Source organism: Pongo abelii, chromosome 3 (assembly GCF_028885655.2).
Source record: "Pongo abelii isolate AG06213 chromosome 3, NHGRI_mPonAbe1-v2.0_pri, whole genome shotgun sequence".
Lineage (NCBI taxonomy): Eukaryota > Metazoa > Chordata > Mammalia > Primates > Hominidae > Pongo > Pongo abelii.
Genome location: NC_071988.2, coordinates 182,940,910 through 182,967,686, shown reverse-complemented (window position 1 = coordinate 182,967,686; position 26,777 = coordinate 182,940,910).

The following is a 26,777-nucleotide window of genomic DNA, read 5'->3' as shown; positions in this document are numbered from 1 at the left end:
GGGTGCAGCGCACCAGCATGGCACATGTATACATATGTAACTTACCTGCACATTGTGCACATGTACCATAAAACCTAAAGTATAATAATAATAATAATAATAATAATAATAATAATAAAAGAAAAAAAAAGAAAAAAGAAAAAAAAAAAGAACCAAAAATTAGGTAAGCAATCACAGTACTCAGTTTTAACTTCATATCACTGAAGGAGTCATTGAAGAGTGGAGGAGAGATAGTGTTGAATTGCTGATGCCATGTCTTCTTTTTCCCCTATCAGTGTCTGTGCTACGTGGAGAGAGAATCTGTGCACTTAGAGAGGCAGAACACAGAGACTGGGGGACTTTACATTGAACTCAGTGCTGCCTGGTTGCAGTGCAGAGCACAGCCATGCTGGACTCAGCCAGTACCCACACATGGAGGGAGCATTAGACCAGACCTAGCCAGAGGGAAATTGCCCATCCTAGCAGCTGGAACTTGAGTTTCTCAACAAGACATGCCACCACTGGCCAAAGTACTCTGGGCTCCTCAGTATACTTGAAAGGCAGTCTGGGACGCAAGGACTGAAATTCCTGGAAAGCAATTAGTGCTGGGCTAGGCTAAGAGCCAGTGGACTAGGGTGGAACATGATCTAGGCAGATACCAGCCATGGTGGTTAATGGAGTGCTTGCACCTCCTGTCCCCCAAACCCAGGCAGTGCATCTCACAGCAATGAAAGTGACTCCTTCCTTCTGCTTAAGGGAAGAAAAAAGAGTAAAAATGACTTTGTCTTGCATGTTGAATAACAGCTCAACCACAGTAGGATAGGGCACCAGGCAGAGTCATGAGGCCACCATTCTAGGCCCTAACTCACAGATACTTCTAGATCTACCCTGGGCCGCAAGAGATCCTGCTGCCTTGAAGGGAAGGACCCAGTCCTGGCAGGATTCATCACCTGCCGACTAAAGAATCCTTGGGCTCTAAATAAACAGAAGTAATACCTAGGTAGTATGCTATGGGCCTTGGGCTCTGAGACATGCTGGCTTCACATGTGATCCAGCACATTCCCAGCAATGGTGACTACAGGGAGAGACTTCTTGTGTTTGAGAAAAACAGAAAAGTAAAGGGGACCTTGTCTTGCACTTTAGGTATCAGCTTGGCCACAGTGGAGTAAAGCAACAAGAAGGCTCTAGGGGTCCCTGAGTCCCGCATTTCTAGATCTTTCCTGGGCCAGAGGAGAGCCTACTACCCTGAAGAGTGAGTCCCAGGTCTAGCAGCATTTACTACAAGCTGATGAAAGGGCCCTTAAGCTTTAAGTGAACATTGGAAGTGTCCTGGCACAATCCTCCGTTGGCTGCTGGTGGTGGTGGTCATAGGGAGAGGTGCCTCTTCCTGAGGAAACGGGAGGGAAGAATGAGAAGGACTTTGTATTGTGGATCACGTACCAGTTTAGCCACTTAGAACACCAGGTAAATTCTAAGGTTTTTGACCCCGATTCCTGGTTCCCAAATAGTACCTCTAGACCCTCCCAGAGGGTGAGGAAACTTGCTGTCCTTAAAGGAAGAACACAAACCTGGCTGGCTTCACCACCTGCTGGTCATAGAGCCCTAGGGCCTTGAGTGAACATAGGTGGTAACCAGGTAGTGACTACAATGGGCCTTGGGCAAAACCCAGTGCAGTTCCAGTGGTGGTGGCCACGGGGGTGCTGGCATCACCACACCCCTAGTTCGCTCAGCACAGAGAGAGAGATTCCGTTTGTTTGGGAGAAAGTAAGGGAAAATAACATGAGTCTCTTCCTGGTAATTGAGAGAATTCTTCTGGATCTTGTTCAAAACCACTAAGGTGGTATCTCTACAAGTCTGCAAAAACCATAGCATTTTTGAGCGTGTGGGCCCAAGTGCCTTTGAATACGTGGAAAGCCTTACCAAGGAGGGCAAAAAAAAACATGTCCAGACTGTGAAGACTATGATAAATACCTTACTCTTCAAGACCTAGACACTGATGAACATCTACAAGCATCAAGATCATCAAGAAAAACATGACCTCACTAAATAAACTGGCACCAGGGAACAATTCTGGAGAAACAGAGATATATGACCTTTCAGACAGATAATTCAAAATAGCTGTTTTGAGGAAACTCAAAGAAATTCAAGAGAACACAGAGAGGAAATTCAGAATTCTATTAGATATATTTAACAAAGAGATAGAAATAATTAAAAAGACTCAAGCAGAAATTCTGGAGCTAAAAACGTAACTAACTGACATACTGAAGAATGCATCAGAGTCCCTTAATAGCAGAACTGATCAAGCAGAAGGAAGAATTAGTGAGCTTGAAGACAGGCTACCTGAAAATACACAGTCAGAGGAGATAAAATTATAAAAAAAAAAAAGCAGCGAAAACTATGAAGCATGACTACAAGATCTAAAAAATAGCTTCAAAAGAACAAATTCAATAGTTACTTGCCTTAAAGAGGAGGTTGAGAAAAAAAATAGGGGTAGAAAGTTTATTCAAAGGGATAATTATAGAGAACTTCCCAAACATAGAGTAAGATATCAACATTCAAATACAAGAAGATTATAGAACACAAAGCAGAATTATACCAAGTAAGATTACCTCAAGGCATTTGATAATCAAACACCCAAAAGTCAAGGATGAAGAAAGGATAAAAGCAGCAAGAGAAAAGAAACAAATAACATACAATGGAGCACTAATAAATCTGACAGCAGACTTTTCAGTGAAAACCCTACAGGTCAAGAGAGCGTGACATGACATATATAAAGTGCTGAGGGAAAAAAAAGATACTTTACCCTAATACAGTATATTCAGTAAAAATATTCTTCAAGGCCGGGTGCAGTGGCTCACGCCTGTAATCCCAGCAAAATGTTGGTAGTTAGGTTTTATTCTATGTTACAGGTTTTGACAAACCTATATATTCATTATGTTTATGAGAAATCCAGAATATGTATAATTTAGAAAGATAAAACTAAAAATATTTACAATAAATGGACTATATCAAGAGGATCTTTACGTCAACACCCTACTAACAAGAGAAATGAGATTTAAAATCTAAAATCATGTAGAATTGCACTGAGATACCTCTAATAGTGAACAAGACAGAGTTTGTGTCACCAAGAAACTTATTGTTAATAATCAACAGATAACAAACAGATACTACTCTGATAATCAAATAATCTCACACACTAAGGTGTGACACTCAAAAATGAGGTGAGGTTCAGGAATTGTGACTATGTTATACAAATTAACCTTTGTTTAGCCTTTTATGCTTAACTTTAGGCAAATACCTATCATTTACAAATGATGTCATCTTTTCTCCAAGAAGAGTAAATCCAAACTCTACTTAGTCATTTATCATATCCAAACAAATATGTCGTTCAAACTCCACTTTTCCTCAATCAGATCTAAATTGTATAGCTTAGCATACTACGTCAAGGGAGAGAAAGAGCAAAAATAAAATGCTAGTTAATGTACAAGTAACAAAAGTATACCTAGCTGCTATAGTTCTCATATCTGTGCTGACTCTGAGGCTGTGGTTAGCATTTATTAGGTTTTCTTCTACTACCTTGCACACAGCCAGCATCTAATCAGGTTTCTTTACCTGGTGAGGTGATCCAAACTTTCATTTTGAAGAATCTGTGTCCTCAGTGATCCTGGATTTATTGGGCTTCTGTATGCCTTCATTAAACTTGGTGAGGAAAGTAGTAAGAGACATCTCACAGAATGTTACATTTTCCAAATATATTTTTTCCTGTTCTAAATTTGTAGCTGAAAAGGAATGCTGTAAATCAATTGTAATGGCTCAGTTTATCAAATTTCACTCATTCAAGATGTCAGTTCACCTATCGTAGTCATGGGGTACAAGTTCGGTCATAACCCCTCTATAAAGTCTCAGTAGAAAGACAGATATTGCTCTTCAAAAAGAGAACATAGTCAGGTGCTGCATGACAATGTTTTGCGCAGCAACAGACCGCATATAGGATAGTGGACCCATAAGATTATAATCCTGAAATTTTAGTGTTCCTTTTATGTGTTTAGATATGTTTAGATATACAAGTACTTACTGTGTTACAATTGCCTACAGGATTCACTACAGTAACATGCTGTGCAGGTTTGTAGCCTAGAAGCAATAAGCTGTACCATATAGCCTAAGTGTGTAGTAGGCTATACCATCTAGATAATGTAAGTATACTTTATAAGGTTCGCATGAGGAAATTGCCTGGTGACATATTTATCAGAACATATCTCTGTCATTAAGCAACACACACCTGTACTTGTCACTAGAGGAGGTCATTACATTGTTGCAAAATCTTCTTCACAATCTGCACTCTGATTATTGCAGTGGGCGTAACGAGAGGAATCCATCAAACATCCCTTATTTATGAATGGCACTATGAGCACCATTTTATCTACTGGTTAATGATGCCCAGTTTGCAGGAAACTTTCACTTTAGTCGGAACCTGCTACAGAGACTAATTTTCCTCTGAGCTCTACTCAAAAATTTGCAGCTTCATGAGTTAATTGATAATGGGTCAGAACAGGTAACCCAATTTGGTTTATTTTGCCCCTAAAACCTGAAAAGGCCCAAAATTAATTTTGCTTCTTTATTTTAGTGTGTGTTAGTGCAGTGTCTCTCACTAAAGAGGGAATTTCCCAACCTTTAAAATTGTTGGACCTCTAGAAACTTTAGTTTTGTGTTAGGACCTAGAATTCTCAGTAGGTTTATCTCTTACAATTAGCAAGCAAATATTTTACTAGGGTATCTGATTAGTAGCTACTTCTGCTCACCAGATCCCATCATTTGGTGTTATCAGTAATGGAACAGCATGATATTCAATAGAATATTTTGATGATTTATTCCATTACAACTAGTTTACTGCAGAGACTATGAGAGCTGACGCAGTCCTGAGGAGAGAAAGGGTAGATTTACCTTTATTCCTACCTGATGAAAGTAAATTGCATCTCTTCATCCCCATTCATTGTTTTGGAGAAATATATAATTGCCAGCACTCACTAGGGATTGAGTTAATCTAGTTAAAGAACAACATGTAAAACAGTAGCTGGGTTTAGTCATTACCTGCTTAAATTTGAAATAGCAAAATCCATGTGGCATTTGCACCAGCCAAAAATGTCAGTTAAGTGGAGATGTTGGTATTACTCATATCTTATATATTACCACTAATTTATTCAATTCCTCTGGGAATGAATGAAGTATTGATTATAATTTACTATTTTTTTTAGGAATAGTTAAAGGAAAATTCTAAAGGTCTTTTACTTAACTCTTCCTTTTTTTACCATAATATGTCATAGCTGTCCAGGAGCCAAACGCAGGGATTCTGCAAGTGTCTGGCACAAAAACATTAGATCTGTGCATAATTAGATCTGGGCAAATACTGCAGTCTCATTGTCCCATCCTGAGAATCTCTATTATGTGTGTCAAAATTTTATTTATCATTTAGACTCTACCAACATTTACTCAGACTAATAAAACAAACAATATTCTCTATACTCGAGGCTTAGAATCTACGTAGAGTTATTTATTCCTGATAATTCTTGGTCACTGGAGTAGTCACCACTGTGTATGTCTCCAGGTCCCCTTGCAGAAGGGTTGGAAGAAAATTTACAGCATATACACATGGAGATGTGGAGGTTCTTCCTTATGTGGATGTGGGTCAGTTTATTAGTTTAATGTAGGAAATAGTTTAGTGGCTATGACTTCCTATGAGAGCAATTCATATCAAGCATCTATGCACCAGTCCAATTCTTCAATAAATAAAGTATTATTTTAAGATAATATTTTATTAGACTACCACCTATTTCACATTTAAAGGTGCTATGGACAACTAAGAACTACAGATCACTTAGTGTCAATGTTTAACATTTCATTCATGCCACCAAGTAATAATAATTTCACCTATGTTGCTTCTGCTATTTTACACAGTTACCTGACCTCTGCCACTCCAGTATGCCATCGTTCCTTTTTTTTTATTTTATTTTCTTATTATTATACTTTAAGTTTTAGGGTACATGTGCACAATGTGCAGGTTAGTTACATATGTATACATGTGCCATGCTGGGGTGCTGCACCCATTAACTCGTCATTTAGCATTAGGTATATCTCCTAAAGCTATCCCTCCCCGCTCCCCCCACCCCACAACAGTCCCCAGAGTGTGATGTTCCCCTTCCTGTGTCCATGTGCCATCATTCCTATTGAAAAAAAAGCCGCCATCTCAATGGTGACATTTCCTATCATTATTCCCAATTTAAAAAGCTACCTAAAAGTGCTGGTGCCCATATCACTAATTTTTTTTAATGTTTAATGATTGTAATGTAATGGCTCAGTTGATTAAATAATATGCTAGGTGTATATATTTATCAAGAACGTGAGATATTTTGATATAAGTATGCAATGTGTAATAATCACAACATGGAAAATGGGATGTCTATCCCCTCAAGCATTTTTTCTCTGTGTTACAAACAAGCAAATTATACTCTATTGGTTATTGTTCAATGTACAATTAAATTATTATTGACTATGGTCACCCTGTTGTGCTATCAAATTTTATTTATTTATTTTTGTACCCATTAACTATCTCCACTTCCCCTCACCACCTCTGACTCCCAGTACTCTTCCCAGTCTCCGATAATTATCTGTACTCTCTACCTATGTGAGATCAATTGTTTTGATTTTTAGATCCCACAAGTAAGTGAGAACATACTATGTTTGTCTTTCTATACTTGGCTTATTTCACTTAATATAATGACCTCTAGTTCTACCCATGTTGTTGCACATGACAGGATTTTATTTTTTTCTTATGTCTGAATAGTATTCCATTGTGTATAGGTACCACATTTTTTAATGCATTTATATGTTGATGGACACTGAGGTTACTTCCAAAGCTTGGCTATTATGAACAGTGCTGCAACAAACAGGAGTACAGATAACTCTTCACTATACTTATTTCCTTTCTTTTGGGTCTGTGTCCGTTTTTATGCCAGTGCCATGCTTTTTTTTGGTTATTCTAGCTCTGCAGTTTTGAAGTCAAGTGATGTGATTTCTCCAGTTTTGAACAAAGTTAATTTTGTTCAAAATAACTTTGGCTATTCTGAGTCTTGTGTAGTTCCATATAAATTTTAGGATAGTTTTTTTTTTTTAATTCCTGTGAGGAATGTTATTGGCAGTTTGATAGGAATTTCACTGAAGCTGTAGATTGCTTTAGGTTGTAAGGACATCTTAACCATACTGATTCTTTCAACCCATGAACATGGATTATCTTTCCAATTTTTGTGTCCTCTTCAATTTTTTTCAAGAGCATTTCATGGTTTTCTCTGTAAAGATCTTTCAATTCTTGGTTAAGTCAATATCTAGATATTTAATTTTATGTGTGGTTATTGTAAATGCAATTATGTATTTATTTCTTTTTCAGATTGTTCACTGATGGCATATAGAAATACTACTGATATTTGTAAGTTGATTTCGTATTCTGTAACTTTACTGAAATTGTTTATCAGTTCTAATAGTTTTTTGGAGCCTTAGGCTTTTCCAAATATAAGATCATATCATCTGCAAATAAGAATAATTTGACCTCCTCCTTTCCAGTTTGGATGCCCTTTATTTCTTCCTCTTGTCTGATTGCTCTAGCTTGGACTTCCAGCACTAGGTAAATAACAGTGGTGACAGTGGACATCCTTGTCATGTTCCAGATCTTAGTGGCAAGTTTTTCAGTTTTTCCCCATTCAATATGATAATAGCTGTGGGTCTGTGATACATGGCTTATAGTATGTTGAGGTATGTTCCTTCTATACCCAGTTTTCTGAGGGTTTTTATCATGAAGGGATGTTGAATTTTATCTAATGCTTTTTCAGTATCAATCAAAATGATCATGATTTTTGTCCTTCATTCTATTGATATGGTGTATCACATTGATTGATTTACATATGTTGAACCATCCTTACATCCCTGTGATAAATCTCACTTGTCACAGTGAATGATCTTTTTACTGTATTGTTGAATTCAGTTTCTAGTATTCTGCTGAGGATTTTTACATCAATAGTCATCAGAGATATCGGCTTGTAGTTTTCTTTTTTTGATGTGTCTTTGCCTGGTTTTTGTATCAGGGTAATACTGGCCTTGTAAAATGAGTTTGAAAGGATTCCCTCTTCATCTATTTTTTTTGGAACAGTTTGAGCAGGGTTGTTATTAGTTCTTTGAATGTTTAGTAAAATTCAGCAGTGAAATCTTTGGGTTCTGGGCTTTTCTTTACTGGGAGAATTTTTGTTACAGCTTCAATCTCATTAATTCTGGTTTTGGATTTCTTCATAATTTGATCTTGGTGGATTGTATGTGTCTATGAATTTATCCATTTCTTCTAGATTTTCCAAGTTATTGGCATATAGTTGCTCATAGTAGACACAACTGATCCTTTGAATTTCTGTTCAAAGACATTACAACTGAATGTCAGTTGTAATGTCTGCTTTTCATCCCTGATTTTGTTTATTTTGGGTTCGTCTCTCTTTTTTTTCTTCATTAGTCTGGCAAAAGGTTTGGAAATTTTATCTTTTTTTAAAAAAGACAACTTTTTGTTTAATAGATCTGTTGTATTTTTTTCTTCATTTCAAATTCATTTATTCCTGCTCTGATATTTATTTTTTATTTTCTTCTACTAATTTTGAGTTTGGATTGCTCTTGCTTTTCTAATTCTTTAAGATGCATTGTTAGAGTATTTATTTAAAATTCTTCATTTCTGACATAGGCACTTACAGCTATAGGTTTCCTTCTTAGTATCGCTTTTGCTGTGTCCTATGGGTTTTGGTATGTTCTTTATCCATTATCATTTTCAAGATATTTTTCAATTTCCTTCTTGATTTCTTCATTGATCCACTGGTCATTCTGGAGCATATTGTTGAATTTCCATGTGTTTGTAGTTTTCCAAATTCCTCTTGTTATTAATTTCTACTTTTATTTCTTTGTGTTCAGAGAACATGCTTCATATTACTTCAATTTTTGAATCTTTTAAGAGTTGTTTTGTTACCTAATATATCCTTGAACATGATCCATGTGCTGAGGAGAAGAATGTGTGTTCTGTAGCCATTGCATAAAATGTTCTGAAAATATCTATTATTTCCGTTTGATCTATATTGCATGTTAAGTCTCATGTTTCTTTCTGGATTTTCTGTGTGGGAAATTTTTTCAATGCTGAAAGTGGGGTGTTGAAGTCTGTAGCTATTATTGCATTGAAGTCTATCTCTTTCTTTACCTCTAATATTTACTTTATATATCTGGTTCTCCAGTGTTGAGCACATATATATTTAAAATCATTATATACTCTTGCTGAATTGACCCCTTTACCATTATAAATGAATAAGTGATTGTCTTTGTCTCTTCTTACAATTTTTGTCTTGAAACCAATTTAGTCCAATACGAAATCTACGCCTATTCTTTTTGGTTTCCATTGGCATAAAATATCTTTTTTTTTCTTTACTTTCTCTTTCCTTGCCACTTTTATCTTCATGATTTATATTTTTAATGTTATATATTTCAAGATAATATTACTTTTTAAAAATTTTTTATTTTATTTTAAGTTCTGGGATACATGTGCAGGACATGCAGGTTTGTTATGCAGGTAAACATGTGCCATGGTGGTTACCTGCATCTATCAGCCCATCGCCTAGATATTAAGCCCCACATGCATTAGCTATTTATCCTGATGCTCTCCCTCCCCCTTCTGCCCCCAACAGGCCCCAGTGTGTGTTGTTACCCTTTCTGTGTCCATGTGTTCTTACTGTTCAGCTCCTACTTATAAGTGAGAACATGGTTTTCTGTTCCTGTGTTAGTTTGCTGAGAATAATGGCTTCCAGCTCCATCCATGTCCCTGCAAACTATCTTTTTTCATCATTCTATTTTCAGTCCATGTGTATCTTAATAAATGAAGTGTGATTCTTGTAGGCAACAGATAATTAAAACTAGTTTTTTTTTCATCCATTCAGACATTCTATGTGTTTTTATTAGAGAGTTTAGTCCATGTACATCCAATGCTCTTACTGATAAGTAGGGACTTACTACTGCTGTTTTGTTATTTGTTTCTTGGTTGTGTTGTGGTCTTCTCTGCCTTTTTACCTTCCTGTCTTCTTTTTGGTGAAGGTGATTTTCTCTGATAGTATAATTTAATTTCTTGCTTTTTATTTTTTCTGTTTCTATTGTATGTTTTTCAATTTGATATTACCATGAGGCTTGCAAATACCATCTATCTTATAACCCATTAGTTTAAACTGAGGAAAATTTAACACTTACTGCATAAACAAACATGCAAAAAGAAAACTAATAAAAAATCTACACTTTAACTTCATCCTGCTGATTTTTAACTTTCTGTTCTTTCTCTTTATGTCTTATTGTACTATATCCTAGAAAGTTGTTTTAGTTATTGCACTTGATTGATTCATCACCTAGTCTTTCTACTTAAGAACATTTTATAAACCGCAATTACAATGTTATTATATTCCGTATTTTTCCAGTATGCTTACGATTACCAGTGAGTTATGTACATCTAGATGAATTTTTTTGCTCAGTAACATTCTCTTTTTTCAGATTGAAGAACTCCCTTTAGCATTTCTTGTAGGACAGGTCTGGTGTTGATGAAATTCCTCAGCTTTTGTTTGTCTGGCATGTTCTTCATTTCTCCTTCATTCTTGAAGTTTTTTTTTTTCTTTTTTTTTTGAGACAGAGTCTCGCTCTGTCACCCATGCTGGAGTGCAGTGGTGCGATCTCAGCTCACTGCAACTTCCGCCTCCCAGTTTCAAGTGATTCTTCTGCCTCAGCCTCCTGAGTAGCTGGGATAACAGGTGCGTGCCACCACGCCTGGCTAATTTTTGTATTTTTGGTAGAGACGGGGTTTCACCATGTTGGTCAGGCTGGTCTTGAACTACTGACCTCTTGATCCACTTGCCTCAGCCTCCCAAAGTGCTGGGATTGCAGGCGTAAGCCACCGCTCCCGGTCTTGAAGAATTTTTTTTTTTTTGAGATGGAGTCTTGCTCTGTCGCCCAGGCTGGAGTGCAGTGGCACGATCTTGGCTCACTGCAAGCTCTGCCTCCCAGGTTCATGCCATTCTCCTGCCTCAGCCTCCCGAGTAGCTGGGACTACGGGCACCCGCCACCACGCCTGGCTAAATTTTTTTGCATTTTTAGTAGAGACAGGGTTTCACCATGTTAGCCAGAATGGTCTTGATCTCCTGACCTCGTGATCTGCCCGCCTCAGCCTCCCAAAGTGCTGGGATTACAGGCGTGAACCACCGCGCCCAACCTTTTTTATTGTTGAGTAATTTTTTATTTTCAGGATACATGAAAATATTTTCAGCATTATAGATTACAAAAATTGGCTTTAATATTAGAATTTGAAAGAGTTAGTTAATATTGTTGTTTTTTTAAATTATTTATTTAATTAAATTAAATAAAGAATATGTTGAGAGAATGGACAAAGAGATATCCACATGCCCTAAGTGACAGTCTTTACTTTCTTTTAAAGTTCCTGATGAAAACCAATGAAGACAGGTTTCTTTGCAAATAGGTAGTGCTGAGTGTTCTCATCGTGAACAAGAAATCTAAGACTACGATGTATAAAAAAATCTGTGGCATCTTCAGGAAATGTTTATCTCCTTTCTTCGTGACATTTTAGTTCAAAATACCATACTATTCATGAATACTTACTATTTACACACCCCAGAATATATTTAGAAATAAATGATGACAGTGGTTCTCAATTCTATAGATGGTAGTTAATCTCTGGTCTTTTATTGCAAAATGATCCAACAAATAGAGTGAGCTTGACATTTAAATCATTTAAAGATAATTCTGACAATGTTTGGTAGAAAATTGAAATTTCCACAGGCTAGTAGACATCTCAAAATTTTTTTTAAGAAATGAAAGGTTTCAGAGATCAAAGCTGAAGCAACATACATGGGAGCCAATCTATTACCAACAAGAATGTCATCACTCAGAATCACTTTCTGCCTTGTCACTTCTCCTGACATTCTTGTTGGAGCAAACCGTATCAGTGAGCTGCAGAGCTGACATTTATGCTTTTGTCATGATGAGTAGTCCTACTAAAGTAAGCTGCCAAAATGCCAATAAAAAGGAAAACATTTTCATGTTAACTAGTAAAAGAACCTAATAAATAAAATACAATTACTGAAATAATAACATTAGTAATTAGTAATATTGAAAAACTGCTTACAACTTCAAGAATCATGCAAGTGGAGAAAATAACCAGAGTATTGTGCCACACTCATAGGAACTAATGTAAAGTAGTATCTTAAATTTTAGACTAGTTTCAATATGCTCAGTTCCTGTGCTACAACATTTTATTACCTTTATATTTTGAAACTGCTTGAAGTGTAGCCTAGCGTATTATTCTACCATGAAAAAATGTTTTATTTAGTGGAGATTTTTCCTCCCATTTTAAAATAAAAAATGTTCATGTACTTTTACATCTCTGACATTATAGACTATCTGCCCTGCAAATAAATGCCAAAATATATGTTTTGTGAATGAACAAATGATGAAATGGTATTTGAAACAATGTAATAACATCTCTGGTTTATTTATGCATTCTTCTAAGACTTTAATTTGTTATATCATCATTTTATGATTTATTATCCACTCTTTAGAAACTCTACACTATTCAAAAGAACATTTTTGAAAATGCCTCACAGGAAGAAAAGAGGTCTATTCGATAATTAACTATATGATCATTTATGTAATGTAGACAATGTTGGGTAATTGCAATTATCATTACAAATACTACTTCACATAAAATATATCTTCACAATGCAGAAGTACATCTGCAGGGTGAAGTCCAATTGCATATTATGGTCTTGGCTTAAGTTATGGGGAAAATATTTCCACATTCATATAAATGCTTCTATCTTATCTATTTATTGTGCAAATTTTTAACTAAGTACAGTATTCTTCTAATTTCTTTACAGTATTCTTATATTTTACTCTGCAGGTGACTATTGATTGAATCAAAATTGTATATCTCCAAAGCTGGAAAGTTTTGCAAACATTATGTCTCCTGAATGTAACAGATGGCATTTGGCCCTGAGGTTTTTTCCCAAATAACCATCCAGTCATTTCACACAGAAAAGATTCAACTTTTGGGAAGACCTAGCCAGTTTTACCATTTTTTCTAAAAAATTACATGAAGCTTTACAGTTGGCACATGATATAAAATGACTATTTTGATAAAGAACAGAGTTTCTGACAAAAATATATATATGTGTATATATATATACACATATATAAATATAACTAATTCCTTCTTTATGAGTACACAGTAGTAGTATTATGGGCAAGAGGTATGTAAGGTGATTACTTTTTTAACATTACCTCTGCATTAGCATTAGGTTGGAATAATTTTGCATCACCACAGTTATCAAGTTATCAAACTAATTATAATTTTCAATACAAATACTGGCAAAGCATGAGGATAAGAAGAATCTGTGACTCAACCTTATTAGCAAAATAGTCCTCAGTTTAAAAAGTGTTTCAAAAAGTGTGATATATTATCCTAAGATCCATGTTTAAGCATGATATGGAAGGTGTGCCATCATATTGTGTAATCTAGCACATTGAAAGTATTTACCATCCAATTTAGTTGAATTACAAGTGTTATCTTCCAATTCAGTGCCTGGAGTTGGGACACGTAAGACAAGAAATGATCACCAGATGGTTATGATAAGCTGGCCACTCTGTTGATTTTTTGTATACATTATCCTATTTGCTGCTTAAAAATTCAACTGTGATATTTTTCTGACTATACAATTAGGAATTAGGGCTCATAGAGATTGAATAAAGCTTACAATGTTAGTACGTGCTAACGCTGATATTGAAGCCTGAATCATCTGATTCTAACACTTTCTCAATTTTATTAGCATGATAATTATCTGTGTGTACTAGCTTTAAACATCCTGGCAAGTACTTCAGAGTCTATTCCTTTTTTTGGTTTAAAAAACTTTGATACACAGTGGCTTAAGTCAGAATTAAATGCCTCAGTTGGACCAAAAAATAACAATATTGTTAATCTCGTATGTGGTTGGATAAAATTCTATACAAAATGCTAGCAAACTGAATTCAATAGTTCATTAAAAGGATTATACATCATTATAGGGTGAAATGTATCCCTGGGATGAAAGTATGTTTCAACATATGGAAATCAATAAGTGTGATATGTCACATTAATAGAATAAAGACAAATATCAACAAGATCATACCAATAGATGCAGAAAAATCGCTTGACAAAATTCAAAACCCTTTCATGATAAAAATTCTCAACACACTAGTATTACAAGGAAATTACCTCAACATAATGAAGGCTATCTATATAAGACAAGCTCACAGCTAACATCCAACTCAACGGTAAAAATATCAACGTCATTCCTGTATGGTTAGGAAAAAGTCAAGGATACCCACTCTATTCACCATAAGCTGGAAGTCATAACCAGAGTGCTTAAACAACAAATAAATTAAAGGCATCCAAACTAAAAAGTAAGAAATAGAACTGTCTCTGTTGGCAGATAACGATATTATGTAAAAAATCCTAGACTTTACCCCTCAGAAAACTGTTAGAACTCATAAACAAATTCAGTAAATTTGAAGAACATAATATCAACACGCAGAATCTGTTACATTTCTCCACACTGACAATTAACTATCTGAAAAGCAACTTTAAAAAATTTGATTTACAGTAAGATTAAAAAGAATAAAATATTTCTGAATAAATTCACCCTAGGAGATGAAAGATCTGATAGTGAAAGCTATAAAACACTGATGAAAGAAATTGAAGAAGGCAGAAACAAATAAAGAGCCATCCCGTTTTAATGGTTTGGAAAAAATTAATATCGCAAAATGTCCATACTACCCAAAGCAATTTGCAGATTCAATTCAATACCCATCACAATTCCAATGACATTTTTGACAATATAAAAAAATCCTATAATTTATATGACACCACAAAAGATTCCGGATAGCTAAAACGATGTTGAGCAAGAAGAAGAAAACTGGAGGTATCACACTTCCTAGTTTCCAATTATATTATAAAGATCTAGTAATTAAGACATTATGGTACCGGCATAAACACAGGAGCATAGACCAGTGCAACCAGAGAATCCATAAATAAACCCACACATGTAAGTTCAACTAACATGGTGCCAAGAATACACAATGAAAGAAGGTAGTCTCTTCAATAAATGGAGTTAGGAAAACCAAGTTTCAAGTACCAAAGAATGAAACTGAACCCTTATCTTATACCGTAAACAACATTAACACATAATTGATTATAGACTTAAAAGTAAGACCTAAAACTGTAAAACTGCTAAAAGAAAACATGGAGGAAAAGCTCCTTAACATTAGACTTGGAGATCTCAGTTTTGGATATGACACCAAAAGCATAGGCAACAAAAGCAAAAATAAAGTGGGACAACAAAGACATTTCTGCACAGCAGTGAAAACAATCAACAACATTAAAAAGCAACCTATGGACTAAGCAAAAAAGTTTTCAAACCAAATATCTAATAAGAGAATAATATTCAAAATATATAAAGAATTCATGCACCTTAACAAAGAAAAAATAAATCCAATGGATAAAAAATGGCAAAGGACCTGAATAGACATTTGTAAGGAGAACATACAGATGGCCAACAGGTATATTAAAAGGTGATCAACATCATTAATTATCAGCAAAACGCAAATCAAAACCACAATGAGCCATCACCTTATACCTGTTAGGATGGCTATTTCCAGAAAGTCAAAAAAATAACAAGTGTTGGCAAGGATGTAGAGAAAAGAGACCCTTTGCACACTATCAATGGGAATATATATTAGTATAGCCATTATGAAAAACAGCATGAAGCTTCTTTAAAAAAATTAAGTAGAACTACCATATGATCCAGCAAGCCTACTTCTGGGTATATATGTAATGAAAATAAAATTACTATCTTGAAAAGGTATCTGCACTCCCATGTTCTCTGCAGCATTGCTCATGATACCCAAGATACGAAAACAATGTAAGTGCCCATCAGTGGATGAATGCATAAAGAAAATGTGGTATAATATACAATAGGATATGATTCAGCTTAAAAAGGAAGTTGCATTTTGCAACAACATGTATGAACCTAAAGGACATTATGCTAAGTAAAATAAGCCAGACACGGAAAGACAAATACGATCTAATTTCACTTGTATACTTGTATATGGAATCTAAAAATGTTGAACTGGTAGAAACCCATGGTTAGCATGGGTTGGGAGGTAGAGGAAATGTGGAAATGTTGGTCAAGGTGTACAGACTTTCAGTTATAAGGTGGATTAGTTCTAGAGAACTAATGTGCAGCATGATGACTATAGTTAGTAATAACTCTATACTTAAAGTTTGCACAGAGGTAGAACTCAAGCATCCTGACCACACAATCATGCAAAAATAAACAGATATGGTGATAGATATGTTAGCTCTATTGCAGTAATCACTTCATAATATATACACAGATCAAAACAGCAAGCTGTGCATCTTAAATATATGTGATTTGTATTCATCAAGCATACCTCAATAAAATTGGGGGAAAAGGCATTCTTTGGATAAATTGCACTTATTGCCTGATCACCAGGAACTCTAAACTAACAAATAGACCTCAATGGCACCATGTATTCTGAGGAAAAGTTATTATATCAGAGCAGTGTATGAAAAGTTCTAAGATTGATTCACTTCCTTCTCCTTAGAGTCCTGTTACCCTGGTACATTCTCTTCGTCCTTTAGGGAACGGTTAGGAATAAGACTTACAAGACGTGCATTTTTGTGGTATGATTGGAAATTTTTTCTGGAAATAACATAAATTCCCTCCCATTTAAGAAGTGCTGGATCTGTAAACTTATTCATAGTTGCAAATTGAAAGAGGGGCTGTTGATCTTCATAGCGTTCAAACTATATATCTCTGCTTGAAAAATAAAGTGATCCCTTAGTGAGCTACCTGAATATTTTAGTCACAGGGACTTCAGTATTATTGAATCACAGACATAAATGTTATTTAAACCTGAGGTCTAATTTATCTCTGGAGATTATAGGATTCTATTTGGCTTCTTCATGTCTGATAATGCATTATTTCCATTAAAATCAAGGAGGGAATATCAATGGAGTCTCTCTTACATGATTCCATCTGTTAGGAGACAGAAAGTGCAATGCTTTTCAAGGATGCTAGTGCTTCCCTCATAAACTTTCTCAATAGCATGAGCCAGGTCTTCTTTGGGCATATGTTTAACAGTGAATGAGAAGATCATATTATAAATCCCATCCAACATTCCTGTATCCCTAAATCATTTTATTCATTTGTCTACATTAAAAGAGGTAATTTTTGATATCCTAGCTTCCCTAGAGAATTCCATTATAGAGTCCATGTTTTAGTCAACTAAACCCTTACAAATAACATATTGAGTCAGCATTTCTGATAGACGGACTCATGCTGATAAAGTGGCCACATCAAAAATTATATCTCTCCCTTCTCAGTCCTTCATCCTGACTTCTGAAAATTGGTGATATTAGTATGTGTATTACAAGAGTATTATAATAATTGAATACATTAATATTTGCAATGCTCTGAGAAAGTACCTGTGATACTATTGCTATGGAAAAGTTGGCTAAACAAAAATTTATAGATTATATAAGAGCCTTTGAGTAGTTGATTTTTTTCTTCGTCCTTTTGATCTCACACTTTTTCTAGATGCTTTTCTAACTCTTACTTTCAATTAAACACATTCACAGTTAAGGAAAATTTAACTGAAAGCTCTCGTTGTTATAAAAATTATGGAATGTTATTCCTTTATTTTATTAATGTTTTCTTAATACTATGAGCATGTAATAAAGTTTTATGTAAATACAATATATTCTCTTTTAGAAATTTCTAGGAGAAAAGAATAAACTGGAACATAATATGATAAACATGAAACAAAAAATGTGATCAATGGCTAGCCAAAAATAAAAATGTTTTGTGCCTTTGAACATAACATAAAAAAATTATTTTGAATATGACATTTGTTCGATATCTTAAATGATAAATAACATATTAAGTGACAAGAGAAAGACAATTTGGTGTTACCAGTGCACATGTTTTATAAGAATATATAGAAATTGTAAGTCTGGAACCTGATTAAATATTCCTTGAATATATTAATGTTTCCCAAACCAATCTTTAATTATATGCAAGAATGTAATCAGTTGCAAGTAACGGAAACAAAACTATTACTGGGCTAAACAGATTGTTTATTTTATAAACTATAGTTATACAGAGGCTGGAATCAGTTGCTATCACAAATTCTTTTAATAAACCAGTTTCTGTCTTTCTACTCCAGCAATCTTAGCATGTTGCCTTTCTTTCTCATTTATGTTGTTTTGTGAATATACTGATGTCTGCTACTGATGTACATTCCAATTCTAAGAAAAGACAGAAAAAAAACAACATAAGAACAGCAATAGACCCAAATATAACCTTTTATACAACATGGTTATTGGTAAAGTATTCTTATTTTATTCTCCCCTGCCTTTGGTTTAGAACAATCAGTGTTGTCCCAGTCCTAACTTATCATACAAATGCCTTCCCAAAATTATGCAGCATCATTCGGCTTACATCTCATTGGTTAAAACAGAAGAGCCATGCTTAGCTGCAAGGAGCCTGGGTAAATCATTATCTAGCTAGACACATTAATGCCCTAGAAGGGATTGGAAGAAAAGGCAGTGGATATTGGATAAGAATTGCCATGCTATGCTCTAATTCTTGCTAACAAATCTATGAGCTTGCTAAAAATACTAGACATGATTTTCTTTCAATAACCCCATTTCCTTATCTTTTAATGAATGCTTCCCTTTGACTGCATGGGTCTACTCTAGCTTATAGATTACAGCTGTTTGCCTAATATGTGAGCCTTACCACTCTGTAATTCAGAGGATTCATGTTGAATCTCTTATTATAGACACATGATACTTTTGAATTGTCCATCCTTCAGCTTGGCATGCATTATAAGTGACAGGCTATACATTTAGGACAACATTTTGAATCAAGTTATTTAAACATTCTTTTCGGTGCCATAAAGTCTCCATAATATATAAACATACAGTTGGCTAATTAAATCTACAATATGTGTAATTATATTACTCACTGGTTCCAAGTTCTTTCAACAGTGAAGAATGAGGCTAAACTTTCATTGACCTTCTTATCTGTTGCCTTTGCGTGTCTCAATAAACCTTATATATTTGTCAATAAGAATAATAATTTTAAACAAAAAGATCCCCCTATTTTTATATCACTTTATATTATTTTTGTAATGTTTTCAGCATTAGTAACATATATGAAACACTTGTAACTAATATGCCTGTGTTATGGCAAAATTTCATGTATCTTTAAAACCATACACAAAATAGCAATTGTAAGTAATGAGATTTTCATGTCTGCAAATACTTCAACACTGTATATACTAGAAGAGAGGTCCATCATTATTACAAAGAATGAAAATGTTTAATCTCTCTTCTAATATTAAATTTTGATTGCTCTATTTCAAATATATAGTCATAATTTTTTCCCCTGCCGTGATCTAACAGAAAGAATGTATATAAATTATAGAAGCAGGGGTCTTCATTTGCTTAATGTGTTTTCATTCTTAATTTTCTTAGTAATTATTTTTTGAAATAATCATTTTAAGCTAATATACAAATAATATAATAACCTATATAACTATGTGTCAGTCACAGATAAATTGCAGTTTTTTAGAAAACTCTGAAGTTTATGAGAAAATAAATAAAGATGATATTGACAACCACTATTTAGTAAGAAACTAAAGTTATATTTATAGAAAGATAGTTGCTAGATAAATAGATATGGATATCAGTACATATAGGTATAGATAGGTACAGATGTGTATATCTATTAAGTATCTTGTTTTGCTAATACTTGTAACATAGGATGCTGGACTTATTTTATTTTAAATTTATACATAAAAGCATAGAATTTCTAATAAATGTTTTCACTTCTCCAGTGGATCATCTTTTTCACCCCTGAGGGCATAGAACTACAGTTAGGGACTACTCTTTTTGCTGGTTGTCATACCTAAGTTTGATATTATTTACCTTATGTGATGACAGTATTTGTGGGATGTGAAACCCACAGACACGGAGGGCATACTTTTCTTATATGCAGGTTTATCAGGGCTTCCTCTAGGTATTGAGTAGGCACAGGTTTGGCATATGTGGGGGTCCTGGAACCAATATCCCATGTATACTGAGGGATGACTGTATACTCTATCTATTCATTTGCACACTTGAGGCAACTACTTGTATATTCCTTAGCTCCTCTGTTGGCAAATATTTCTCCAAGGTAAAATTTAATTGACCTAAACCATGTCTAGGTATCTTTGAATTTGTTTAATTCTTGTATTATTTAACCTTTTAATTAAATTTAACACATTTGATTCTGAATCTTCTCAAAGATAATTGAATCTGCACTACCACCTGTTTTTTCTCCCCTTATAAGTAATAAAAAACATTTAGTTCAATAGTAATTAAAATTTTATTTATATAGTGACTAATTTGGAAACACCATTTAAAAAAAAACTGCTATTTTCATAAGAGATTCCCCATCTATCTTCAGAACCCCAATATTTAGATCTATATTAATTGGTGACATCACATTCTTTTTTTTTCACAATGCCTTGAGAATGGACAATGTAGAAATAATTAAGAAATAAATGAGTACCCTCAGAAAGTTAATTTCAATAATGTAGCAAAGTGGAAACTAGAATGTAATGAGTTGAAAATTGCAAAGTAGTTGATAAATAGAAGTAAGAATGTGGAGAATGACATTTTAAGTGGTTTTATAATGAATTAAGAGAGTTTATTTTCAGAGTGTATCAGAATCAAATAAATGGTTTTAGATTCTGTTAAGCAGGATATTTGAAGCAGAGATAATTTTAGGTACAGCATTAGGTCACTAGGTGTTGGGGAGATGGGAGGGGACATAAGACAATTAAAAGCTGTGGTCATAGACTGGAATGTCTAATTGGAAATCCTGGAAATAGAATACTTTGAAGGATAAAGAGTGTATGTGAAGCCTAATTCAATAGAAAAGAGTCAAATATTACTACTGTTAAATTTATTTAGTAGCTGCAAGATTATCATTAATAGAAAAGTGTGTAAAAGAAATTATTTCTCAAAACAATGGCAGAGGGTTATTGAGAGAGGTAAGTCAGTATAGTAACTTAATATAGAACTTATAAAGACACAGTTTTTTTTTTGTATATTAGTCAGGGTTTCTCAGATACAAAGAACCAATAGGATACATAGATAGATGATAGACACATAGAGAGAGAGAGAGAGAGATAGATAGATAGATAGATAGATACAGAGATAGATACAGAGATAGATGAGAGGGGATTTGTTAGGGAAATTGGGTCACATGATTGTGGTGGCAGAGAAGTCCCATAACAGGCCATCAGCAAGCTGGAGACTCTGGGATGCTGATGGCTTGGCTCAGTCCAAATCAGAAAGCCTTAGAACAAGGGTAGCCAATGGTACAACGCTCAGTCCAAAGCTAAAGGCTTAAAAACCACAGAGGGTGGGAGTGAACATGGAGGGTGGTTCTAGCGTAATTCCTGGAGTCTCAAGGCTGGAGCCTGGGTTCATGATATTCAAGGGCAGGAGAAGAAGAGTGTGTTCTAGCTCAAGGAGAAAAAGAAAATCCTTTCCTTTGCTTTTTTTTTTTTTTTTTTCCTAGCCGGGCCCCTAGTCTATTGAATGGTGCCCACCCACATTGGAGGTGGATTTGTCTCCAATCCGTCCACTGATTCACATGCCAATCTCCCTTAGAAACACTCTCACAGACACACCCAGAATCAATGCTTTACCAGTTCTCTAGGTACTCCTTAATCCAGTCAAGTTGACATTTAAAATTAACCAACACAGCTGGGAACAATATTCTGCCCTATTTTTGATGTTCTATATCATACTATTTACTACTTATAAATGTTAACTTTTCAGAAAAACTTTCATGACTCTGTTTAAGTTCAACTCTAGTAATTTATGGGCATAAGACAAATAATTGGCGCTTGTAAAAATGTTCGTCTTGTCCTAAGAAAGACTTTTTTTTAAAAAATTAGAAATTGTAACCTTTATCATGCCTCTATTTTAAAATCTGTACTGTACCTGGCCTTCCACCTAAGTGAAATAACATTTTGCTCTAATAAAAAGAGAAGTTCAGAGTCATACCATGTTTATTGTTTGACATTAGGTATTATGTACGTATTAAACTTTAGTTTCCTGGAATGTAAACCAAGACTAATAATGTATAATAGCCATTTTTGAACAGCTACTATGTTCAAGGGAGTTTGGTCTACGTTAACTGACAAAAAATGCAGAAGGACTTATTCTTAATTTCATAAGCATTTTAACAAGTTATTTATGATTTGGTACACAGTGATAATAGTGAAGGATACAGTTCCTAGGAAAAATCATTATAATAACAGATACATTCCAACTTGTTGCTTTTACTAAAATTCTCCCTTGTAAGTGGGAGCTCAACAATGAGTACACATGGACGTAAAGATGGAAATAATATACAAGGGGGAGGAGAAAGGATAGGAAGTGGGGTTGTGTTAAAAAATTACCTATTGGGTACACTGTTTACTGTTAGGATGATGAACATACTAGAAGCCCAAACCTCACCAATACAAACTGTATTCATGTTACAAACCTGTACATGTACCCCCCTGAATGTATAACTTAAAAAAAGTTAAATGTACATTGTTATATATATGAACTTAATAATGCTGAAGGCTAGTTTCTGGTAATTTTTGGCAGACAAGACACAAAAGAAAATATATACATAAAAAATACACACACAAAATAATTTAAAAAGGTTTTCCTGAGGACTGGGTCTTTTTTGTTTGTTTGCCTAATCTAACTTGACAAATTTTGCCTCTTAAAAGTGGTCTTTAATCCATGAACATTTAATTTAGTTATCAATATTATTGAGATTAAATGTACTACCTGTTCTTTTTTTTTCTCTTCTGCATATTTTTGGTTTAATTGCTATATTTTATCTCCACTAGTGGATTAGTATTTAAATCAATTTATTTTATTTTTTAAGTGTTTGCTCTATGTTACATCTCTGTAACATATCACAGCCTGTCTAAAAATAATATTATGCCATTTGAACTATAGTATAAAACATTATACTACCATTTCCACCCTTCGTTCTTTGTGACATTGTTATCATATGGTTTGCCTTCACATATGTTATAATTCCCAAAGTGTGTTATTAAAATTTTTTTAACCCCACAATATGTCACTACTATTATATTTCAGACAGTGTATTATCACTTAAAGATATAAGAAATATAATAAATGGTATTTTACATCTTCCCTTATTTTGACCCCAGACGTAGCTTTCTTCATTTCTTTGCATAGGTCCACATTTTCGTCACGTATCATTTTTTTCTTTGGCCTAAATCACATTGTTTAAGTCACTTTGCATTGCAGGTCTGCTGACAATGGAATCTCTCAGCTTTTGTTCTCTGAAGAAAGCCCATATTTTTCTATGTCTTTTGAAAAAGATATTTTAGATAAATATAGAATTCTAGATTCAAAATTTTTACTTTCAGTATGTTAAAGAAGTTCTTCAATATATTAAAGAAGAAAGTTTCTTCTGGCTTCCAAAACTTTACAGGAAAAATCTGTCATATTCTTATATCTGTTTCTCTATATGTAAAGTTTCCTTTTTCCTTTCAATTGCTTTTAAGATATTTTCCTCATATTTAGTTTTGAGCAACTCAACTAAGATGTAATTTTTAAAAAATATTCTTCGCTTGGTGTTCGTTGGACCTTTTTCATTTGTGCTTTGCTGTCTCATATTAAATTTGAAAAAATATATAGTCATTATTTCTTCAAATAATTCTTCTACACTTCTTTCCCTTTCTTCTCTGTTTGGCATTCCAAATATATACAATATGTTCCCAAAGCTCCTAGATTTTCTTTTCTCTTTTGTTCATTCTTCTGCATCTTTGTTTTTGAGTTTATATAATTATTATTGACCTATTAATTTCTATTGATTATTATTTTATTTGTGGATTTTAGTCTGTTTATAAACTCTTTGAAGGAACTATTTTTATGTGATATCCTCTAGATAACATTTTTTGTATAATAGAGTATATTATCCAGATTTCATATTTAGCCCTTTTTTGTTAGAGTTTCCAATGTCTCACTGAAATTTCCCATCCGTCCAAATCTGTTTCCAAGTTTTTCACTAGATCCTTTAACAACTTCATCATACCTACATAAACAACAATGCCTTTCTGATAGGTCTAACATCTGGGTAATTTCTGGTGCTATTTTATAATCTCTGTGGGGGTCTGAAAATCAAGGAGATTTGCCTCTGTGTTCTTACGCATTTTTCTTTTCCTCAGTAGCGCACTGCTATTTCTTGTTATATAGCATAAAGCTTGTTGTTGGGTGAATTAATGTTCTGATTTGCCTTCTCCAGCTCAGGTTCTGGAAGGTTCTGTGCGCCTGATGTTGAGACTGGGACTTTGTCAATGATCCTGTACATTCTCCAGAACCCTGGGGTATTATATTTCCTAGTGTTTGTGAACATCTTCTGTGGGACTGAATGTCCTGCCCTTCCTCTAGAGATAAAGGACTTCCGATTTACATCAGTGCAGGAACCTGGATCTGATTAATTTCACTGCATCTTTCATTGGATGAGGTAGCTTTTGCTTTAAATTCTCCCCCAATGAACGTTTGCTTGGGAATAGGGTTTTCTGTCCCTTCTTCCATGGGAAGTAGCTTACTTGCTGTTATTTGTTGAAACGCTTGTGGTGGAGCAGGGGTGTTTTCTTCCCCACCTTTAGGAGCAGGTGGCTTTTCCACTACCTTTCCCTAAGCAGCTGTGTATCTTTGTCAGAGATCCAGAACACTAATATTTTATGTTTCTCTCAAAGTGGCTTTCAGTTTTACCACTGTATGAGAAGAGCCTGAGGAGCAGACAGTTTTGTTTCAGTGTGCCACGAGAGGTGGCTTCCTTAGGCTGCCTGCTTTGTTCTTGGCCTTTTTTGATAGTCCATCATCAAGACCTGTAGGAAAGAGATACTGAGTGAGTGTGGGCTCCAGGTGTGCCTGTGACCGCTGGGCATTCCATACTATTTCTACAACTCATGCTTAGATTTTTATTTGTTTGATTTTTGTGTGTGTATTTTTGATACAGGGTCCAACTCTGCCACCCCAGCTGGAGTACAGTGGCAAAATCTCAGCTCGCTGCAGCCTCAACCTCCTGGGCTCAATTGATCCTCCCATCTCAGCCTCCTGAATAACTGTTACTACAGATGTACGTCTGCCACCACATCCAGCTAATTTTTTTTTTTTTTTTTTTTTTTAGAAATGGGTTTTCACCATGTTGCCCAGGCTGGTTTAAAACTCCTGGCCTCAAATGAAACGCCCGCCTCAGACTTCCAAAGTGCTGGAATGACAGGCATGAGCCACCATGCCTGGCTGCTCAGGTTTTAAGAATATGGAAAACTTCAGCTGTTTTCTTTTTAGTTTTTGTAGCAAAGCTTGGTACCACTCTGGCAAAAGTGAGACATTTTATTTGGTCCATGTGTGCTTGGAGGGGCTTGTCAGATCTTGAAATTTAGTTCAAATGATATCCTTGCAATCATCATCCTTTGGCTCAGAAAATATTATTATTTTGAAGATATTTCTGTCTTTTTCTCTTTGTTGTAGAAGGACTGACATTCTCATGGTTTTTAACATCTTAAGTTAAAGCAGAATTTATAGTTTTGTTTGTTGTTTGGGGTTTTAAAGTTTTGTGTTAGTCTTATTTTCAATAATTATGTTGTACTCAATTTTGCATCCTGAATTATATTGTCATATAGTATCATAGTGGAGTTAATTATAAATGGAAGTAATTATGTGCTTAATCTATTTATCTTAGGAATGTATGTGTGTATGCACATTTGTGTGTGCACGTGTGTATGTGTCAAGACACAAAGATAGAGATGAATTTAAATGGCTGATTACATTTTATGCATATTAAATAAGATATCTGAAACCTCTTTACCCTCAGTTGATTGTAGTTCTCCTTGAATCTCAAAGTTGGAACATACCACACTGAGGATGATGCTAGTGTTTTCACAGTTCCTAAAATTAAGCCCAGTTTTTCACCTGGTATTGCATAATCTCTTTGAGAGGTGCCACTAAAGAGACTGATGTTACATCTCATGAGTGTACCAGAGATTGTGTTCAAGAGAGGAAAAACATATTTTAATATGAAAAACTAAATGACTATGTTGGATTCCTGAGAGGAATCATACTAGTGGCAAATCTTTAGTGGCAGGTCTGAAAGACTTTGTTCAAGGTTAACTTGACTGTGTGATATTTGCATAACTTGCTGACTTTATCATTTGACCCTTACATAGATGGCAAACACACTGTGTAACTTTAGGGTTGTATATAACATTAACCTGCGTCCTTTGAAAGTACCTCCTAAACACAGTCCATAGTTATACTCAGATAGGTTCACATCACAATAATGATACTACCAGGATTTTTTCTAAGTAGAATATTGAGAATGATCACAAAATTCCAAGTCTTACTTCAGTAATTAATTTTTTCTCTGACCTTGAAGAGGTAATTTAATCCCAGTTTTCTTTTCATGTAAATATTAGGGTGCTCCATCTCTCTTTAAAAAATCATGTCAATTAAGTAGGCAATGGCT